Source organism: Mus caroli, unplaced genomic scaffold, assembly GCF_978045245.1.
Source record: "Mus caroli unplaced genomic scaffold, Mus_caroli_1 scaffold_4, whole genome shotgun sequence".
Classification (NCBI taxonomy): domain Eukaryota; kingdom Metazoa; phylum Chordata; class Mammalia; order Rodentia; family Muridae; genus Mus; species Mus caroli.
Window position 1 is genome coordinate 117,630,874 of NW_028227259.1, and position 20,081 is coordinate 117,650,954.

Below are 20,081 nucleotides of genomic sequence, written 5' to 3' on the forward strand. Positions count from 1 at the left end.
GTTACACTCTTGTCTGATGCTTCTGATCCCCTTCAGGGACCCTCAGTGGAAGTCATCTAGGAGCCGGAGTCACACAGCCAGAAATCCAGCAGGCTCAGAGAGGGAGTGTGACAGCCCAGAAGCCACACAGGCAAAACACAGAGCCTGTTAAAACAACACGCTGAACACCCATCAACAAAACTGTCCTTTGTTGGATTTCTTTGAGCTGCCCGCTGGGCGGGCTCCGGGCCAAGTCTCCAAGCAGCGGCGGCCAGCCCGCACCACGCTCATGCCAGGCGCCGGCCCTTCACCCCGTCTCGGTGCATTTCGCCGCAGCCCAGGAGCTGGGCTCAGCACACTGCACAGCCTGGATCCCAGGCCTGCGGCGGGCGCGGCGGGAGGCCGGGACGCAAGGAGTTAAGCGCGGGCGGCCGGGCCGGGCTGCGGGGAGGCGGCGGGCGCGGGAGCTCGGGCTGCAGACTGCTCCAGCAGGGCCGGGAGTACGGGCGCCCGCGCAGCCCCAGCCTCACCCCCCGGCCTCAGCCTCGCTCAGTCCCAGCCCTGGCTCCGCGCTCCACTCTCTGCGCTCCAGGCTCCAGGCTTCCTACTCCGCGCTGCGCCCTACCGGGCACGGAGAGCTCGGCGCTTCCCCAGGTAAGCAGCAGCCACGGTTCCCCAGCGAGCCTAAAGCTGCAGAGAGGTGACAGTCAGCTCCGGGGAGATGACAAACTTTCCTCTGGCCGCGTACGCGCGTGGGGACATCCCTGGGGCTGCTGAAGCAGCGGGGGGCCTTGGATCACACTCGCGCACTCCGCTGCCGGGCCAGCTTCCAGCCTGGGTAGAAGGGGCGAGCCTTGCTTGTGAGCCGGCCTTGGGGTGGTGCCTGCACTGGGGAACCAAGTGGCAGCCAGGGCCCCGCAGTGTGGGCTCTGCGAAGCCCACTTTGCAGACTGGCTTCTGTGGGTCCTGAGGGGCATTTGGCAGGAGAAAGCCACTTGCCCCCTCCCGCCCCCGTTCAAATGCCAGCAGGCCCAAGTGCCCTTCCAGGAGACCCTCAACTCCTTTCCAGGCCCCCACTGGGCACACCCCACTACTTGAGATTCCAGAGGGGCTGCCCCTTTAGGGGGAGAAAGAAAGCTTAAAAAAAATCAGAGAGAGCTGCCTGCACCCCTCAATGAGAGGAGCAAGCCACAGGGAAGGGGGCTGAGGGGACCGGGGCTCCTGGTGACCTCCTGCCCAGCCCGAGGCTGCCCACTCCGACCGAGTCCCTGAGGCTGTCCCAACCTAGAGCACTGCTGGCCATAACCCCTTTCTCCCTAGTGAATGCACACTTCCAAAAGGCCAGCCCTGTGTCCACATGGAAGACATCACTGTCCTCCGTTCCTGCCAGGGGGCTGGGAGTCAGGGGCATACTGGTTGGTCTTTGGTAGGCTTGACGTCCCATAGAGACATAGTGGATGCTCTCTTCTGCCCTGGCCAAGAGCGGTGTTTGGAAGTGATCCCTTGGCTATGGGTCAGCCTCCTATTGGATGGAGCTGGGTGTCTCTGCCTTTGGGGAGCAGTCGTTCTGGGGGTTCTTGAGTTCTTGAGCTGTTAGGTGAGATATAAAGACTTCCTGCCTTGGCTTAGGACTCTGATCTGAGGCCAGAAGCCACTTGGCTGCCCAAACCCATGCACTCCTCCAGGGTATCAAAGGTCTGTGGTGGATATCTTGGGGGAAACATAGCTCTGATTCAAGAATTGGCTTCACACTCGCCTTTGACTTGCTGCGTATCCTATGTCCAACCACTAACCCTCTCTAAGAGGCCACTTTTCTAAGAGTGAAGAGATGGCACGTATCCTCGGAGATCCCCATTCAGGCCACTGTGTGGCCCTGAGCAATGTGACAGATGGGATTTTTAAAATCTCAGTGTGTGTGTGTGTGTGTGCGTGTTGCACATTAGTGTTTAGGAACTCAGGTCTCAAAGTAGATCTAAGTGGCCCCTGGCCACTCCCCCTCTGTAAAGTAAGAGTTCGTAGTTCCTACTTTGGAATGGTGCTGTGAGCACTCACTGAGATGATATGGGAGCATTCATGAGATGATGTAGGAGCACTCATGAGATGATGTGGGAGCACTCATGAGATGATGTGGGAGCACTCATGAGATAATGTGGGAGCACTCACTGAGATAATGCTAGAAGCACCCATCACAATCTGGCAGAGTACAGGAGTAATGGGGATGGCCATGTGGAGATCTTATGCATGGATTCTGGGAACCGTTTCCTAAGGGAGGCTTTCCCTGAACCTGAGGATCCTCATCTGGGGCCAGGGTCTTAGGTCTCTCCAATCCATAGGATACCTGCAATCCCTGCCCCTCCCTGCTTCCCTTTAAAACCGCTGCTGGACCAGCTGCTCCCAGTGGGGAGCCCAGGGCAGTCTGGGAGGGCTGGATGCACCCAGCTGCCGCGTCGTCATGACAACGGGAGATGGAGGTAAGCTGTCTCCATGGCTTCAACTTTGCAGCTGTCTAGGGACCCAGAGCAGGGACATTCTGTCTGTTCCGGGTCAGGCATCCAGTTTGCCTCAGGGCTGGGCATGCCTGGCTGCTGTTCCAGGCGGCAAGAACAACCAATGCTGTGGAGAAAAGTGTTTTCTGGGTCTGTGGTAGAGGCGGGGCATAGAGACTGCAGGGAGCAGGCAGTGAACAGTTTCTTTCTGACTGGTGTGACGCTTGCCCTGCATTCTTGCCAAGAGGACGGGTGGGGAGCGGAGTTTGTCCCAGCCACTGTGCCCTGATGTGCAGCTTAGGGATGGAGGATGAAGCCACCATGAGCTGGTAGAGTCTGCGGGGTTGACTTTCAGAACAGAAAAAAAAAAAAAAAAAAAAAGAACAGTTTGCTTTCCTAGTGGAGTAGGGTGCAGGGGCATTGCAACTGAAGCCATGTGCTGTCATGAATGTACCAACCATGTATGTATGCACGTGTCAGAATAGCCAGGGTGGACTTGACATCTAACATGTGTGTACCTGTGGATTTATGAATGTGCAGGCTGTGTGTGAGCCTCTGAGAGAACAACCATCCATGAACATGCATGTGTGTGAGTGGCTGTGCACACAGGGATGTGAGGTGAGTTTGTGCTGTGCAATTAGGGGCACTCATGTCTGTGTGGCTTTTAGCACATTCCATGTCTGTCTACACATGTTTAGAGACACAGCCTGACACACGGGCTCATCCCTCTCTGGGCATGTGCACATTTCTGCATTCCAGTGTCTGCAAGTCTCTGCACATGATTTCCGATGCTTGTGAGTGTCCTGACTCTGTACCTATTTATGTTTCTATGGGTATATGCCTCTGTCTTGCCATGCACACTGTGTGTTCCCAGACATACATGTAAGTGTGTGTGTGTGCAGAACATTGCATGCTTAGTTGTATCACAAGTGTAGGTATGTGTTTTCTAGTGTAGGCATCTTTGGTGTTCATTTGAGTGTGTCTGTGTTCTCTGGTGTGTCTAACTTTCACACACACCTCCTGTGGGTGAGTCAGCTGTTGGATATATGTACCAGGGCTATCAGCTTATAACGTCTTATATGTTGTTGCAGTGTGTACCTGTGTGTGGCCATGTGACTTCTGCATTAGCGGTGTGTGTGTGTCTGTGGAGGTGCAAACTTGTGTAGAACAGGATGACTGTGATCAGTGCTTCCAAGCACAGGCCCACCTGAGCTGCGGTGCCTCTACCTTGTGCTTCACACTGGGCGCCCTATGAGAGACAGTTTACCTGCATCAGCTCTAAGCTTGCTGGGATGGTGTGTGTGTTTCAGGCACTCCAGAGCACATTTCCAGCTGCCCTCATCACCCATATGCCCATGTCTGTCTTGCCAGAGGCTGCACACACCCACAGATGCTTGGAGCACAGGTATGCATTCAGGCAGAATGTCTGAAAGCAGGCAGCTCAGACGAGCTGAGCATCTCCGCAGCGCCTCTAATTAGGAGCAACTTGTTTTCCTTAAATAAACAAATCAAGTGAGGGAAAGAAATTGCCAGAGATTAATGGCTCCCCGGAGCAGGTCCAGATGTTTGGAAGGTGGAAATCGGGGTCATTCGGGAGTTGGGTCTTTGGTCCTGAGGACAGGAAGGAGGCCTGCTTAGGGTCCTCCTAGTATGGGGGCAGTGTGAAGGACTTGGCTGCTGTGGGGATAAGGGATATGTGTGTTGGTAGCCTTGGCTCCGAGACCTCATTTTGCTTTTACTCAAGGGACAGGCTTTACACTCTGGGCCCCATGGTTGCACTCAGCCCCGTGACTGTCACTGTCCATTAGAGAAGGTGGGAGAGTAACAGTACATGTGGCCTTGCTTAGGCCTTATAGAGACCCGAGCACATGTGTGCACAGGCGTGTGTTGAGTGTGTGTGTAAGTGTATATGTTATTGTAAGTGTGAGTGTGTGAGTGCGTGTATGTGACTGAGTGTGTGTGAGTGTGTGTGACTGTGAGTGTGTGACTCTGTGAGAATGTGCAATTGTGTATTGTGTGCATGTGTATATGTTACTGTGAGTGTGAGTGTGTGTGACTGAGTGTGTGTGAGTATGTGAATGTATGTGTGAGTGTGAGAGTGTGCTTCTGACTGTAAGTGTGTGTATGTGTATTGTGAGTGTGAGAGTGTGAGTGTGTATGTTATTGTGCATGTGAGCATGTGAGAGTGTGAATGTATGTGTGAGCATGTGATTGTGTGTGTGCATGTATGTGAGTGTATGTGTATGTTATTATGAGTGTGAGTGTGTGAGAATGTGTGAATGTATGTGAGTGTGAGAGTGTGTGCGTATGTGTGTACATGTGTGTGAGTGTGTGAGTGTGTATGTGACTGTGAGTGTGTGCAAATGTATGTGTGAGTGTGTGCAAATGCATGTGTGAGTGTGAGTGTGAGTGTGTGTGTGTGTGTGTGTGTGTGTGTGTGTGTGTGTGTGTGTATGTGTGAATCTGACTGACAGGGATCCTGTGAGGCCACTGCTACCTCCCAAGCCTGGTGCTAGCCTCAGGGAGGATCAGAGTTCAGCCTGGTCAGAAACAGGTGAGCTGGAGAAGCCATGAGGGTGTGTTTGATATGCACCATTGTTGTGGTCCTGGTGGCCACTAAGTAGCTTTGACTCCTGCCCCTGTCTGACCTTTGTGTTCTATGTAGAGTCACACAGTATGCTGCTCACTGTGGCCACCCCAGCCCCACCTGCTCTCTGCTCAGCCCAACTCGATGACACTTAGAGAGCGTTTACTGAGCTCACACCATGAACCTCACATACATGGCAACCATCACTCACAGAGACGATTTCTGTTGTGATCTCTTGTGGGGTTCAGAAACGTGTGTTAATTACTGGGTCACAGGCCCAGAAAAAAGCCTTCCTGGGGCTTCACAGAGGCCACCTGATGTCAGAGAGTACTTTTTAAATATGATGTCATATTGCCTCCCCAGTGCCGGAAGGCAAGTTTGACATAATGGATGTCAGAGCCGTGAGACCTTTTCCCATTAGCTCACCTGATGGATATGGTAGTGGGAATGAGTCATGGCACAGAACAAGCCTGTGTTTGTGTAAATGTGGGGGAAGTTTCCCATCCATCCATCAGCCCATCTCCTACCCACCCACCAACCCATCTTTCCATCCACCTAGCATCTGTAGAAGCAGTTGTTCGTCTGTCCATCCATCCACCCACCCATCTATCTATTATCTATAGATATTTGTCTATCCATTTATTCACCATCCCTCCACCCATCTGTCCATCTGTCTGTCTTTTCACCTCTCTGTCCATCCACAGACAGGTGTTCATCTACCCATCTGTCTGTCTGTCTATTCATCCATCTATCCACCTACCAATCTATCCATCTATCCATCCATCCTCCCACCTACCCATCCATCCATTTGCCTATCCATCCATCCATTCATCCATCTGTCCATCCACCCACCCATCAATCATTCACTCACATATCCATCCATCCATCTGCCGTCAGTATTTGTTGATCCCATTGCTTGCTCAGGTTTCTCTGAGTGACATGTTCTGCGATGGTCACAGAAGTTACAGGGGTGAGATTCCCAGCTCTGTAAGGGTGTAGGCTCTGGAGGGACCTGAGGCAGGACTGTCCAGTCTTCACCCCTCCTGGGAAGAACTCTGCTCCCACAATACACGGCTGTTGTAATGAAGAAAATGTTCACCAAACCCTTTGTGAGTACCTGGCACAATTCATGCCACAATAAATGGCAGCCCTCCCCTCCCTTTTATAAAGCAGACAGCCAAATGGCACAGCATAAAGCTGTCCTGGGAGGAACCAGGAGTCCAGGACCCCAGACAGGATAACCCTGTTGCCTGCTCTGAAACCAGTCTTCCGGGATCAAGACTTTCATGCTAAAGCTGGAAAAACCCCTTTGCCTCATGACAGTCTCTACAGCCCAGCCCCAGAGAAGGTACCAGACTCTGCCCAACAAGACCTAAAAGAACAGGGAGCTGGTAAATCAGGCTTATGGTTTGTTTTGTTTTGTTTTTGTAAATAAAGTTTTATTGGCACACAGCTATGTCCACTCATTTGCATGCCCTCTGTGGGAGCTCTGAGCCATGCCTGGCAGGGCTGGTAGTTGGGGGCAGAGAGCATATGAGCTTCACAGCCCATTGTATTTACTGTTTGAACCCTGCTGAAAATATAATCACTTATCCCCGAACTCCTCCAGGTTCCCAGGCTGTGGCTGGGGAGAGGAGATGAAGCCAGCATTAATGAACTTGGCTAGATCACTATGGATTAGGTGGCGTGTGAGGTTTCTGTGCTAAACTGGTGAGGTACCCAGAGGCCAGGAAAGGCTGGCCACCCCTGAGACTGAGTCACTCCTTTGTTAGAGAGATGGAGAAAAGAAATGGGATGGGGATTCTCAGGGCTATGTGGACAGTGGGGGGAGGGCAGTGGCTATGATGCAGTGTCTGAGAGGATATCTGGGTCCCCTCTAGCCCTGCCTGACTCCACGATGCATCAAGAACCACGGGCAGCAGAGTACCCCTGCCAGAAACTTCCAGGTCTAATTGTCCATTAGACCTAGGAGCTTGGCTGCAGGATGCTACTACATCCTGCACTGACTCTTCTCTGTGCCCCATGTGGTCCTGTGAGGGTGAATTCCTAGAGGAGTTCCTGAATGGGGAGTAAAGGCAGGAAGCTCCATCCAGCTTTATCCAAGCAGACATGGCAACTCTGCACAGACTCCCTTCCTCTGTATGAGCCTCGGTTCTCCCATCTGTGGAATGGAAGAGAAGGACAGGTACCCATGAAGAGCTTCTGCAGCCTGACTTTGAAGGTCCCCAGCTCTCTTTCTACTGGGAATAGCTCTGAAGCTATAGTAAGCTTCTGGGAGCCTTGCAGAATATTCTGACTGATGCTTGTAAATCAGGATGGAGACATCCCCAGATGGTGGTCACCATTGCCTCTGAAGAAGGGGTTGACAGTGCCTAGTATCGAGATCAAAACTTCGTTTCCATTCACACTGGATCTCCATCTTCCTTATATAAGTAGGACAGTGAGGCTCAGAGAACTTGGCTCCCTTGCTCGGGGTCACACAGCCAGTAGAAGGCAGATCTGAGGCTTGAGCCCGGATATGTGTGACCCCAAAGCCGATGTCTCAGTCACTTTCCTTTACTGTGAATCCCCCATTAACAGAAAGCTCAAGGTGCAGGGGATGAGTGTCGAAGGAACCCTTAAGAAGTATATCTTGATGGCCAATGGTAGTGCACGCCTTTAATCCCAGCACTTGGGAGGTAGAGGCAGGCGGATTTCTGAGTTCGAGGCCAGCCTGGTCTACAGAGTGAGTTCCAGGACAGCCATGGCTACACAGAGAAACCCTGTCTCGAAAAACCAAACAGAAGGAGGAGAAGGAGGAAGAAAAGAAAAAGTATACTTCCCTTCTGCTATGTACATGTGTGTGTGCATGTGCTTGTGTGTGCATGTGTATGTGTGTGTGTGCATGTGTATGTGTGTGTGTGTGGTGTGCATGTGTGTGTGCATGTGCATGTGCGTGCATGTGTTGTTGTGTCGGTGTGTGTGTGCATATGTTGGTGAGTGTGTATGTGCACGTGTGCATGTGTGTGTATGTGTGCAGTTTAGTGATATAGAAATGGCCTGACCTGACTTGGTTTCCTATAGCTGTCACCAAAGCTGAAAGCTGGGGAAACATGGATGGCTGAAAAATATACAAGGGCCCCAAAGACAGAAAAGAGCTGCAGCAGAGGCAGGGCTGGGCCAGGCTGAACACCCCAGGCTCTGGCCTTGTGGCTTCAAAGGACAAAGCCTCAGCTCAGGGAGCTGCTGCACAAGGCAGGCAGGGTCACTGGGGTTCTCCAGCTGCCTCTGGTGACCTCCACTTGACTAAAGCAGCCTCAGTGCCCTGTCTGGTGTAGCTTTTTGCAAAACAGCAACCTGGCTCTGTTTTTTTAAAGCTTGCCTTGAGGGGCAAGTTAAAAGTAACAGTAATAAAACACGCACAGTCACACTCACACAGTCACCCCCCCACATACTCACATACACACTCTCACACTCACACACAGTCACACTCACACATACTTGCACTTACACACTCACATGCACACTCTCATATTCACTCCCACACACAATCATATAATCTCACACTCATATGCACACCCTCATCTCACACACACTCACACATACATTCACACACACTCACACAGTCACATGCACACTCACACACTCACACTCGGTCACATACTCACACACTCGCTCACACACATATTCATACTCACACTCTCATATTCACACACACAATCATACACTCACATAATCACACACTCTCACACTCACACATACATTCACACACACTCACACACTGACACAGTCACATACACACTCACAGACATATACTCACACACTTGCTCATGTGTCACCGTTCATCCTGAACACTCACCCACACCTGAAGCACAGCAAGAACCATGTAAGTGCCCACGCCCTGGGGGGAACAGAACCACCATGTGATGCTCAGGATCTGCCTTCTTCCTTTGCCCGCTGTGTCTCATATGCTTGCTGACCTGGTTCTCGAGATGACCACGTCTAGGAGTAAATGAGGACTGTGTGGGATGGAGAAGGAGACACAGCTGGACGTGACAGCCGGCAGCCCTGGGACACGGGTGGGTGAGGACTTAGGAAAAATAAGATGTAGGAAAATGGGGCTCAGTGCCAGGAGGAGCCTCAGTGGGGAGCAAAGGACCCACCATAGCAGCAGCTTTACAAGACAGAGCTGGTGGCCCTGGTGACAGCCAGCCCAGGGCATAGTCAGCAAGGACAAAGGGCAGGGGATCTGCATGGAAGGAGTCAAACTAGTGTGGGCGTGTGATGTGGGTAAGACTCATCGACAGGCAAGGCTTTGCTTCAGGGACATCCGCCTGGACGTACTGAGAAGAGAAGGGGGCTCACAGCCCAGCCTCAGGACCCCAGCATCCTGTGGCATCAGACATAGCCAGACTTAGATCTCAGTTCTCTCACGGCAATGATCGGGTGGCTGTCCATCCCTCAGACCCTTCTCTGGACACTAAGTGCAGCTTCAGGGCTGGTGCAAAGGCTCTGGGTTCCATTCCAGTCATGAAAAGAAAACAAGGGGGAGGGGAGGACATGAGAGAGAGGGAGAGAGGGAGAGAGGGAGAGGGAGAGGGAGAGAGGGAGAGGGAGAGAGGGAGAGAGGGAGAGGGAGAGGGAGAGAGGGAGAGGGAGAGGGAGAGGGAGAGGGAGAGGGAGAGGGAGAGGGAGAGGGAGAAGAAGGGAGAACAGGGGAAAGGAGTCTGGCAAGTAGAATTTTAGATGGCCAGGGAAAAGCTGTGGAGGACAGCTCGGGTATGAGAGGACAGACGGACCTTCAGCTGACCGTGACCTTGGACCTAGTTCATCCTGTTGCCATGTTACAGAGAGGAAGATGACAAAACACACTTATCCAGGTGTTTATCACCTCCACCTGGTGTCACACACAGCAGAGAGGCAAGGACAGATGGGAGGAAGGGTCACATGCCCTGGGGTCAAACCTTACCTCTCGGAGATGTGACCTTGGGCCACTGAAGCAACCCCACTGAGGTTCAGTTTCCTCATTCACCAAGTGGAAGGGAAATGCCAGTGCCGGTCGCTATGGACACCGGGACCACCATTCCATGCCTCCGTTTCCACATCTGTAAAATGGGGGTGGTGAGCTTATATTGCTAGGTAGTATCTCCTCGTAGCTGGAGGGTGTCCAGTTCAGAGAACGGGGAGGAGAAGCTGGCCTTCTGGGACTCAGCCCTGGCTCTCTGCTGTCGCAGTGAGTTTTTTGCTACACCTCTTTATGCTCCGGGCAGATCTCACACACACCTGCCGGGGAGCAATCTTTGGATCTGTGAATGAAAGACACACACAAACATTAGCTTATTTTTTAAATGCCTTGGCTACCTCAAAGGCCGGGCACTCCTAAACCTTCCCCTGCTACCCCAGGCCCAATTAGGGAGGTGACCAATGGCCACAGATCAGAACTCTCACACGGCTGGTTGACTTTATCTTCTGCCGCTCCTGCATCCCACCCTTTTCCCCCAAGTCCTGGCAATTCTGCCCGTTCCTCTCTGTGTCCTGCTCCAGCAACTCTAAGGGTCCCACCCGTGCCCAGCCATTGGCATCTTTATGGATTGATCATAACCCAGTTGGGGACAATGACCTTCAGCATCTGGACAGGCAGAATCCCTATTGAACTCAATTGAAGCATTAGGACCAATCTCCAACACTCTGTTGCCTATCAGGGACCATGACATAGCTACTCTGTGCCTCTCTTTCCTCTTTTGTAAAACCGAGGCGATGAGCATCAAATCTACACCAAAAGGCCGGGCGAGAGCTCAGCATTGAGAGCAGAGCTCCTGTTGTATCCGTGGAGCTCAGGAAGTGTGCCCTGTCACGGCATCCCTGCACAGACAGGAGAGGGAGGAACTGCAGGCCCCTGGTTTGGGGGACTCTTCCCAATCATCCACCCCCAGAGGCTGAGAGGGGCTGGCTTTTATTCTTCTCCATCCCTGTTTTTCATGTCAGCACTGCCTGTCCCCTACTTTGAGGACTTGACTCAAGGCTAGGCTGTAGCTTCTCCCTGAATGCCCTGGGAGTTATTCAACTGACCCCTTCCCCACGTGTGTCTGGCCAGCCCTCAGTACCCACATGCAGGCTCTGCTTGTCAGGGCCATGCTGTCTTTGAGTTTGAACTTAAGCAAAGCACTGGAAGGGGGCCAGGCAGAGGGCCTCCGGGGCTCACAAGAGTGGCCACTCAGCCCTATCATCCCCAGGCTCTAGGGCACACTGGGGCTTGCCTGTGGTTTTGCAGCATTGATGACAGGGCTGGTGCTAGAACCTGAGCTTTCCAAGACAAGGGTTCCTCCTACTTTATACCAGCATGTTTTTCCTGTAACTTTGTAACAAGTGACTGAAGGTGCACAAGCTTACGCAGTACAGACTGGGTCTCATACTCTCCAGCCCAAAGCTATCAGCAAGCCAGGAAGGAGGCTATCGTCCTCCTAGAACCTCCAAAGCTGGGTTCACTTCCCCTTCTTTTCTAGCATGAGGGAAACACCTACCTGAGGCTCATTGCCCCCCGTGGTCCTATCTCTGTGTTCAGTCTCCATCTGAATTCCATGCCTCCTCGGTGTGAGGACACTATCTCCCCCCTCCCCCATGTGAACTAGGCTAAGCCTTTATCAAGGTCTTCAATCGCAGCTTCAGAACCCCTGATGTTGTGGACAGTGAGTACACCAGTTCCACATGGTGTTCCTGGGGACTCCTCATCCGCTGTTTGTGATAAGGTGACCCTCATGTGGCCTCTTTGGGCACACACCTGCATACTATGCACAGGGCAAGCTTACTGGACATCCTCTGTATGTTGAGAGCTGTTTGTGGCTGGTGTAGAATGGGAACCATGTGTCCTAGGTGGAATTCTGAGCTCAGGGCGGATCCAGAAGCACCCACTAGGACTGTGTGATGACCAACAGCTCCAAGCTGCATCCTCTCCTTCAGGAATCTTTCTGGATTCTAAGAACTCCAACTGTCCTGTCCTGTTTGGCCTGGGCAAGGTTAACAAGGCCCCACTGAGCATGTTCCAGCCAGTCAGAGCAACCATAGGTGATAGCAAGGCTAAACAAGGTGTCTCTCTCTCTCTCTCTCTCTCTCTCTCTCTCTCACTCACACACACACACCCACACGCACACACAAATATGCACACACAAACATGCACATGCACACAAACACACATATGCATACACAGACATAAATACATACATACACACACAAACACATGTACACACAAATATAGACACAAACACACATATACATGCACACAAACACACACATGCACACAAACACATGTACATACACAAATACATACACAAACACACATACACATGCACACAAACACACACATGCACACGAGCACACGCAGGATGAAGTTTTGATACAGACAGCCACAGCCTGTGAATGTACATTTAGCATCCCTGACGCACCCGCATAGACCCTCACTGTGATGATGCGTTACTTGGTTTTGATGGTTGATGCTGCTGGATTTTCTCTCTCTGTTCTGAGATGCTGAGAGGAACCCTAGGCCTCAAGCATGTTGGGAAGGTTCTCTGTGTTCCAGCCATACCCGAGCCGCCTGGGTACTCTTCACAAACTAAAGGTCTAGAGGTTGAGAGCCAGCCCTGTGGCTCGAGATGCCAGAGGCAGAGCAGGGATTTCAACCTCGACCAGCCCTGCCCTGTGAGCTAATGCAGTGAGTTCTCACACACACTTATAGGAAAGAACATTTCCACAAGTCTGGAGTTGGGTCCAGGTGTTTGGGCTGTGCCCAGGGAGAGCCCACTGATTTGTGTTGTGGTGTGCCAGGCTCTGTAGAAACCTGAAAAGGGAAACGGGAGACTCCTTTGTATTATTATCGCTGAAAGGAGCCTGGGAACACATACCCCAAGTGAGCTCATCCAGGAATATGCGCCACGGGGTAGTGCGCAGGCAGCTTTCCAGAGACAAGCGAGGCAGGGGAGCTAGCTGAGGCTGTGGACAGATCGCAGAAACAGCAGGGGCAAAGCCGGAGGCCCCGTGACTGAACCCCGGGGCACCAGCTGGAGGGCTTTGTGCGTAGGAAGCAGGCAATGGCCAGCAGAACACATGGGGACCTCAGGTGGCTCCGATGTCTTCTGGCTCCTAAAGGCTTTGATTGAAAGGGTTTAGATGATTTCGTGACACTGGCCAGAGCAGCAGGAGGCAAGATGAAGGGAGTCCACAGACCCCACCCCCCACCCCGCCCCCAGGAGCCAGGATACAGCAGCGGCTTCTGTTCATGAAGTAGTTTTGGTGTTGAGGTGGGGGGGGGGGGGGGTAGCAGGAGGGAGAGTCTTAGGGGTTTCCTAAACTGTTGTTAGTCCCACGAACCCCCTTGTCAGCTGGTGGCCCGTGGGCTGTTTGAACGACTATTAATGAGTTTCTTTTTATTAAAGGGGACTCCGACCCTTCCGGAAAACAACCCCCCAGCTGTGTTTTGATGAAAAAAAATTAAAAAGCACGGGGGGGGGGGCGGGATGGCACTGAAAGCTTCAGTTTTTCTCCTTATGGCACGGGAACAGATTCCAATATTAATTATGTACCCCATTTCCGCACAGCCACCTTTCCCGCCCACCCTAGCGCAGCACAAGGCCCAGGGAAGTATGGACACACACAGCTTCTAAGAGCCCTATGCCTCTGCTCCTGGCAACAGGGGACAGCCCCCTCCCCAACCCCCCAATCCCCCAACCCCCCAACCTGTGTAGCTAAGGTTTCTAACCCAGCTACTTCTGTGAGAAATGGGATGGGAGGGAGGAGGCTGGTCTGTCTCTCTGCAGGCACAGCTCACGGTGGGGCAGGTGACCTTAGCCCAGTCCTGTGCAACACGGAAATAACAGTGGCATCCACCCGTGATGCATTCTTTGTGTCCTCCTGAGAGATACAAATCTCAACTTAAATGTTATTGCATTCTTTTACTCTCGGTCAGAAAGAGGAATGTATCCACTTTCGTAAACATCTAGCCAGCTTCAGGCTCGGCTAGATCCAGGAACTTGAGTGTCTTCCTCCCTCCTCCCCCTCCCCCTTACCTCCTCTCCTCTCCCCTCCCCCTTCCCTCCCCCCTCCTGCTCTCCTTCCCCCTCCTCTTCCCTCCCCCTTCCCTCCCCTCCCCCTCCTGCTCTCCTTCCCCCTCCTCCCTTCCCTCCTACAATTTACATGTCCTTAAGCTCATGTCTGCTTTTATGAACTTCCTTCTCAGCCCAGCTTTCTCTTTCCTTTTGGCACAGAATCCCATCAGTATCCCCGAAACCACATAATTGAACCACTTTGAGCGATTCTCAAATTACAGCCAAATTCTCCATCAGGGTTGCTGGTGACCAACCAAAGCCTCGGGGTCTGAGACGGGGTTGTGGATTGCCCTCTGTGGTTTCCCAGGCCACAGACACTAGCAGATGGTCAGGGAGGGGAGAGCCTCAGGGGAGAGCCAATGCCTCTCTGGTACCAGTCCTATCAAAGTGACTGGCAGGCAAGCTGAGCGCTTCATGGCTGAAAGGAGCTGCACGGGTTTCCCCTGCCTCCAGTACACAAGCTGACACTGACAGGGTGTCCCACCGGCCAGGCAGGCTCTCAGCTAGGACAGTGAGAAGAAAGCCTTCAATCTGGGAGCCCATAGCTGGACTTCACACCCATAGACTACTAGCCACTCCCTGCTCTGTCTGCACACTCATACGCACATGTGCGTGCATGTGCGTGTACATGTGCATGCATGTGTGTGTGCATGCACGTGCATACACGGGTGCTGAACACTGGCCTCCATTCTCTGGGAAGTCATCTGTACCTCCTCCTTCTCAGAAGGGCCTTGCTAGTGTGGGTGCCAGGAGACACCCCCCTCCAGTGCTGGGAAGGACCCCAGAAGCCCCCCCCCCGCACCCCCGCCGCATTGCTCTGAATCAGATGGTGGCTCCAGGCACCTTTGGGAGTAGCCACCTCTGGGGTGGAGAAGCATTTGGTTTTGCTTTCCCTGGTTTCCCAGGATAAAACTGCAGAGGCTGAGGAGAAGGTTGGGCTGCCATGCCTCCAGGGGAGGGAGGACTTCCCCCTGGTTGCCTCACTTTGAACTGTGTGCCCTGTGGGTGTGCTAGCACATAGTAGGCATTCAATAAAACAGGTCCTTGCACACTACAGCCCCAGCAGCCCAATAAGAGGAAGGCAGGTCCTTCCCAGCTCTCTTTCACGTTTTTGATCTCCCTCTTTGTCTGTCTGTCTCCCTCTGTCTTCCTCTTCCCCTGCTTCTTCCCTCCCTCCTCCCCCCCCTTTTAGCTTCAGCTCTTACTCCCCCCTCTGCACCCCTAGGCTCTGGCCTCACAATCAGCACTCATAGAACTGCACTTTCAACCCCCAGCTCCCTCCTCTTGTGAGAGGAGAGCCACGGGCCTCTCTCTCTCCCAGCCTTCTGCCCACTGGCTGTGTCCTGTCAGAAACAGGCAGGCACGACCCTGTTTCCATGGTGTCAGAATTTTATCGACTAGCAAATTCGCAAGGTGTAGTGTCTCAGTGATCACAGTTTGTCATGTAATTTGTTTGCCTTGGTGGCCTGGCCCAAATGAATGCAGGCTCTTATATTACTGCCTTAGTGACTAACCGCTAGCTCTCAGAGCACAGAGTAAATAAATGTGCATGTGCACACGTGAATGTGTGTCCCTGCATGTGCGCATGTGTGTCTGCGAGACTCGGATGTGTGAATTTTTGTGTATATGTATGTATGTGTGTGTGTGTGAAATCATATGTGTGAACACATGTAGTGTGTATGTGTGTGTACATATGTGTGGATGTATATGTGTGTGTGAACATGTGTTGTATATGTAAGTGGGTGCCTGTGTGTGAGAACATGTATGGTATGTATGTGTGTACACATATGTGTATGAATGTATGCATGTGTGTGAGAACATGTGTGGTGTGTGATGTGCACATATGTATATGAATGTGTGTATGTGTGTGCATGTGGGTGTTGTTTCAGAATGGATGCAAGCCCCGGCAGCTTCTGCAGAGGTTGGGTGGCTCCGGAAGGCTGGGGGAGTCTGCGGATGAGATGGTGAGCCGAGGGAGCTGCACCGGAGTTGGGTTTGAAGGCAAAACTGCAGAGTCATAAAGTGAAAGGTCAAACCTGAGACCGACAGCAGGAAATGCTCCTTGGCAGGAAACAATGGGGTGGGTCCAGGTCCTGATGGCAGGTGACTGGGCCAGCAGACAGTAGCCCGCATCAACATTGAGGGACCAGGCTGGGGAGTCCTGGGTCCTTGATGTACACAGCAAGTATCAGGTATCAGGTGACAGATTAATGTGGAGCATGCCACCACAGGGATAGGGGTCTATCACTTTATGAAGCCCAGGTGAGGGAGTTCCACCCTTTACTTGGTGTCCCATAAGTTCTGGGCCCCGTTTCCCTCTATGATTTTAACACATCCTTGTGTCCCCGAGTCTCAACCTTCCCTAATAATAGAGGCAGATGCCTTCTTAACCCTGGGGAATACGCCATTTATTCCCTTGCTGCCTGGGTGGAACCTGACAGATGGGGCCAGAAACGTTTCTGGCCCCATCCATCGTCGTCTTCGTTGTCGTCGTCCTCCTCCTCCTCCCTCAGAATGGAGTCAAACCTGCTTATAAAATGGAGTCTCCTTGGCAGTGTGCATCCTGGAAGACTGTTAGACAATACGGACACCCTGATGTCAGCTCTGCCATCTCCACACTCTTGACCTCTCCGGGCTTGTTTTCTGAACTTAAACTCATGTTGCCTGCCCCAGGACCTTTACACATGCTGTGCCCAGTCGGCTGCACTTCCCCTTTCAGGATGAAGCCTGCCTTCTTGGCAGTCCTGAGTCCCTCCCTGGATATGGCCACATCTAGAGATGTGTCAGTTCCTTAGAGACCTATGGCTGACTCATGACACAGGCCTCTTCTTGACTGGCTGCCCAGGAACTAGGACCTGGCTGCCACTGGGTCTGATCCTTTTCCAGGCTCACACTGGTGCAGCACAAAGCTCAGCAGATTGGAAGTTGACAGATGGAGCCGAATGGAGACCTCAGGACACCCACATACATGTTAGGGTGTGTGAATCTGCATGCCTGTTTGAGCAAATGACAGCACTGACTAATGCACTCAGCCATCTCTGCACCATACACGCTGGACAGGGCATGTCCCGTAACACCGTTAACAGAAAAGAAGCCATTTAAAAATCTGTGATCCCAGAATGCACAGGGAGAGTTAAGACTTGGACTAACCGGCCGGGCGTGGTGGCGCACGCCTTTAATCCCAGCACTCGGGAGGCAGAGGCAGGCGGATTTCTGAGTTCAAGGCCAGCCTGGTCTACAAAGTGAGTTCCAGGACAGCCAGGGCTACACAGAGAAACCCTGTCTCGAAAAACCAAAAAAAAAAAAAGACTTGGACTAACCAAGGAATAGTATACAGCCCCAACAATGGACGCACTCCAGCTGTATGCCAGCATCAGAGCCTGTGCTAAAATAATACCAATGGACAAAGGCCCAATTAGCAAAAGGCACGTGCTACAAAACTCTGAGGATAGGAAGCACAAAATGGGCCAGGCGTGATGGTGCACGCCTTTAATCCCAGCACTCGGGAGGCAGAAGTAGGCGGATCTCCGAGTTTGAGGCCAGCCTGGTCTACAACGTGAGTTCCTAGAGAGCCAGGGTTACACAGAGAAACCCTGTCCCGTAACTCCCCCGCCCCAAAAGAAGAAGCTCAAAATGGAAGGTAACTACAGTTCTGGGGATCTATGTGCACTCAGGCAGAGAGAGTGTCAATCAAAGGGTAGGGAGGTGGGCAGTGCAGAAGGACATGTCCTGGAAACACTACTTGCTGTGGGGCCGGTGGCTGCATGGATGCATTCGTGGTACTTGTCTGGTTCTCCACGCTGGTTTTTTGTTTGTATATATGGGTCTTGATTATCATAGAGCCGACCCCATATTCCCAGATAATTCTGTCTGGGGCCAGCTGGCCAGGAAATGCTTAGGCCCCATGCACAGACAATGGCTAGTTGCTACACCGCTTCAGGGGCTTAGGGGGTGGGGGAATCTTTTGCTACAAGGTCCCAATATGTAGTCTAGATTGGCCCTAACCTGGCTATTCTCCTGCCTCAGCCTCCCAAGAGTTGGTATACGGACAAATGCCACACCTAGCTCCACATCCTGCTTCAAACCAGGTCATTCTCTGTCACAGAAAATTCCCAAGGGTCTGACCTGTGTGAACAAAAGCTCTTTGAGCAGCCCCTGCCTTGACTCAAAGGCCACCAGGGTTGGGCAGGGACAAGGTGCTCCAAGGTGAGGAGGCAGAGGCCTGCCTATAGTGACTGAGCCCAGACAAGGAGCTGGAATCCAGGCTCAGGTTGACCAGGCCTCTGCAATCACTATTCATCTGGGGATCTCCTCCTCCTGCCTGGGCAGGAGGGTGTGGCTGGAGACCTTCCTCTACTGGAAGTAAGAGAGTGGAGATGGCCTCTGCCCGGGAGCCTGGGCCTCAGCTGGAAAGCAACACCCCTGAGGTGTTGATGCTCAAACAATGCAGGATGGGGCTAGTTCTTCCCGAGTAGCCCTGCAGTCTGGTCCTACATCCTAACTCCTCTATTAGGTATGAACGAATCCTGCAAAGCCCAGAGAGAACCACTGTAACCCACTTGGGGTTTGCCCGGCATCTCTCCAGCCTCAGCAATGAACCTCAACCCTCTTGATACCCTGGTCCCAGGCAGCCCTGGGAATGGTGAGGAGTGTTCTGCTGCCCAGTCCCGCAGGACAGACACACAGCCTGAAAGCACAGCCAGGCACTGACTGGCAGGAGAAGGCGGAAGGCCTCTCCTCGATGGTTGGGGGTCCAGCGTGGCTTCCTTGGGGAGATGGCATCCCAAGTGGAGTCTTTGGAATGAGGGGTGAAACAAGGTCATGGTGTAGACTGTGTCACGGCAGGTCTTTAGCTTGCTGCGTTCAGCATGTAGCTTTGTGGGGAGGTTGAGAAAAGACAGGAAAGTGTTATTTAAAGACAGCACTGGGGTACTGTGTGGTGCCCCACATCTGTAATCCCTGCACTGAATGCTTAGGAAGCTGAGGCAGGAAGTTCCACATTTGGGGGAGTTCCAGGCCAGCCTGGGCTACACTGATCCCTTAACAGTGACCCCGGAACAGGGGTCATGAGGGCTGCCATGTCTGTGACTCCATTATAGTAGCAATGTGACCTGGTGGCTATGGTGTGCACCGAATGTTTGCTGAGAGACTGAGTGACCGAGGCACTCGGAGGCAGAGTCTGAGCAGGAGTCACGGTGACAGATGGTTGTTGTGGAAAGGTTGGGGCGGCCCTCAGGTGACAGCCCTGAGTTAGACAGAGCATGTTTCTGTGGTAGCATAACGCACACCCACTCTCTCATCCTCTCTAGGACTCCAGTTATTTCATTCTGGGCAGAGGGTCACAGAGGCCACAGTGGCCAGAGAAGAACTAAAGGATTAAGGGCTGACACAACCAGGACCCACAGCTTTGGAGATTCAGTCTCAGGTTTATTGACCCTTCTCTGGCTAGTGTGGATAGTCTCTGGAGCTGAGTGCCCCCGGGTAACCAGGATCTATGGGCAAAGACTTTGCCAATCCCTGCTGGAAAGGTTCAGAATGACCAGGCCCTCTTCTAGCTTCACTATCCCAGGCCCCAGATGCTGTTGCCATCGGCCATATCCACAGGCACCCAGATTCTGTCTGCCCAGTCCCCAGTGCTGCTCACCTGCCGGGCTCCTCACCGCCCTAACCCTGTTAGGAGCTTCTGGGTTCACTCAATCACTTTTCAACACCCCTGCCGCCAGCCACCCTGGGATGCGGCAACGTAGCCAGGCCCTTGGTTGCCTGGAAAGAACGGGAGCTGATTTGGAATAACAAGCTCTGTGTGTCTTCCCAGCCCTGTGGTGTGTGCGGCAGAGGTGGGTGAGCTGAGAACATCTGGAACACCCATCCACACCCCTCGTCATTTTACACTTGGGGAAACTGAGGTCAGGAGGAAAGGAGACTCATCCAAGGTGCAAAGCTACTTGGGATCAA

The 20,081-nt window shown here is 52.7% G+C and overlaps 1 protein-coding gene across 1 annotated transcript in view; it reads left to right on the forward strand.

Annotated features, from left to right (window-relative positions):
* Positions 1–344: 344 nt before the first annotated feature.
* Positions 345–20,081, forward strand: part of Wscd2 (WSC domain sialate O sulfotransferase 2) — an 88,479-nt gene continuing 68,742 nt past the window's right edge. The window contains exon 1 of the mRNA XM_021163700.3: positions 345–633. The gene's annotated coding sequence lies outside the window, so the exon portion shown is untranslated. The remainder of the gene's footprint in view (positions 634–20,081) is intronic.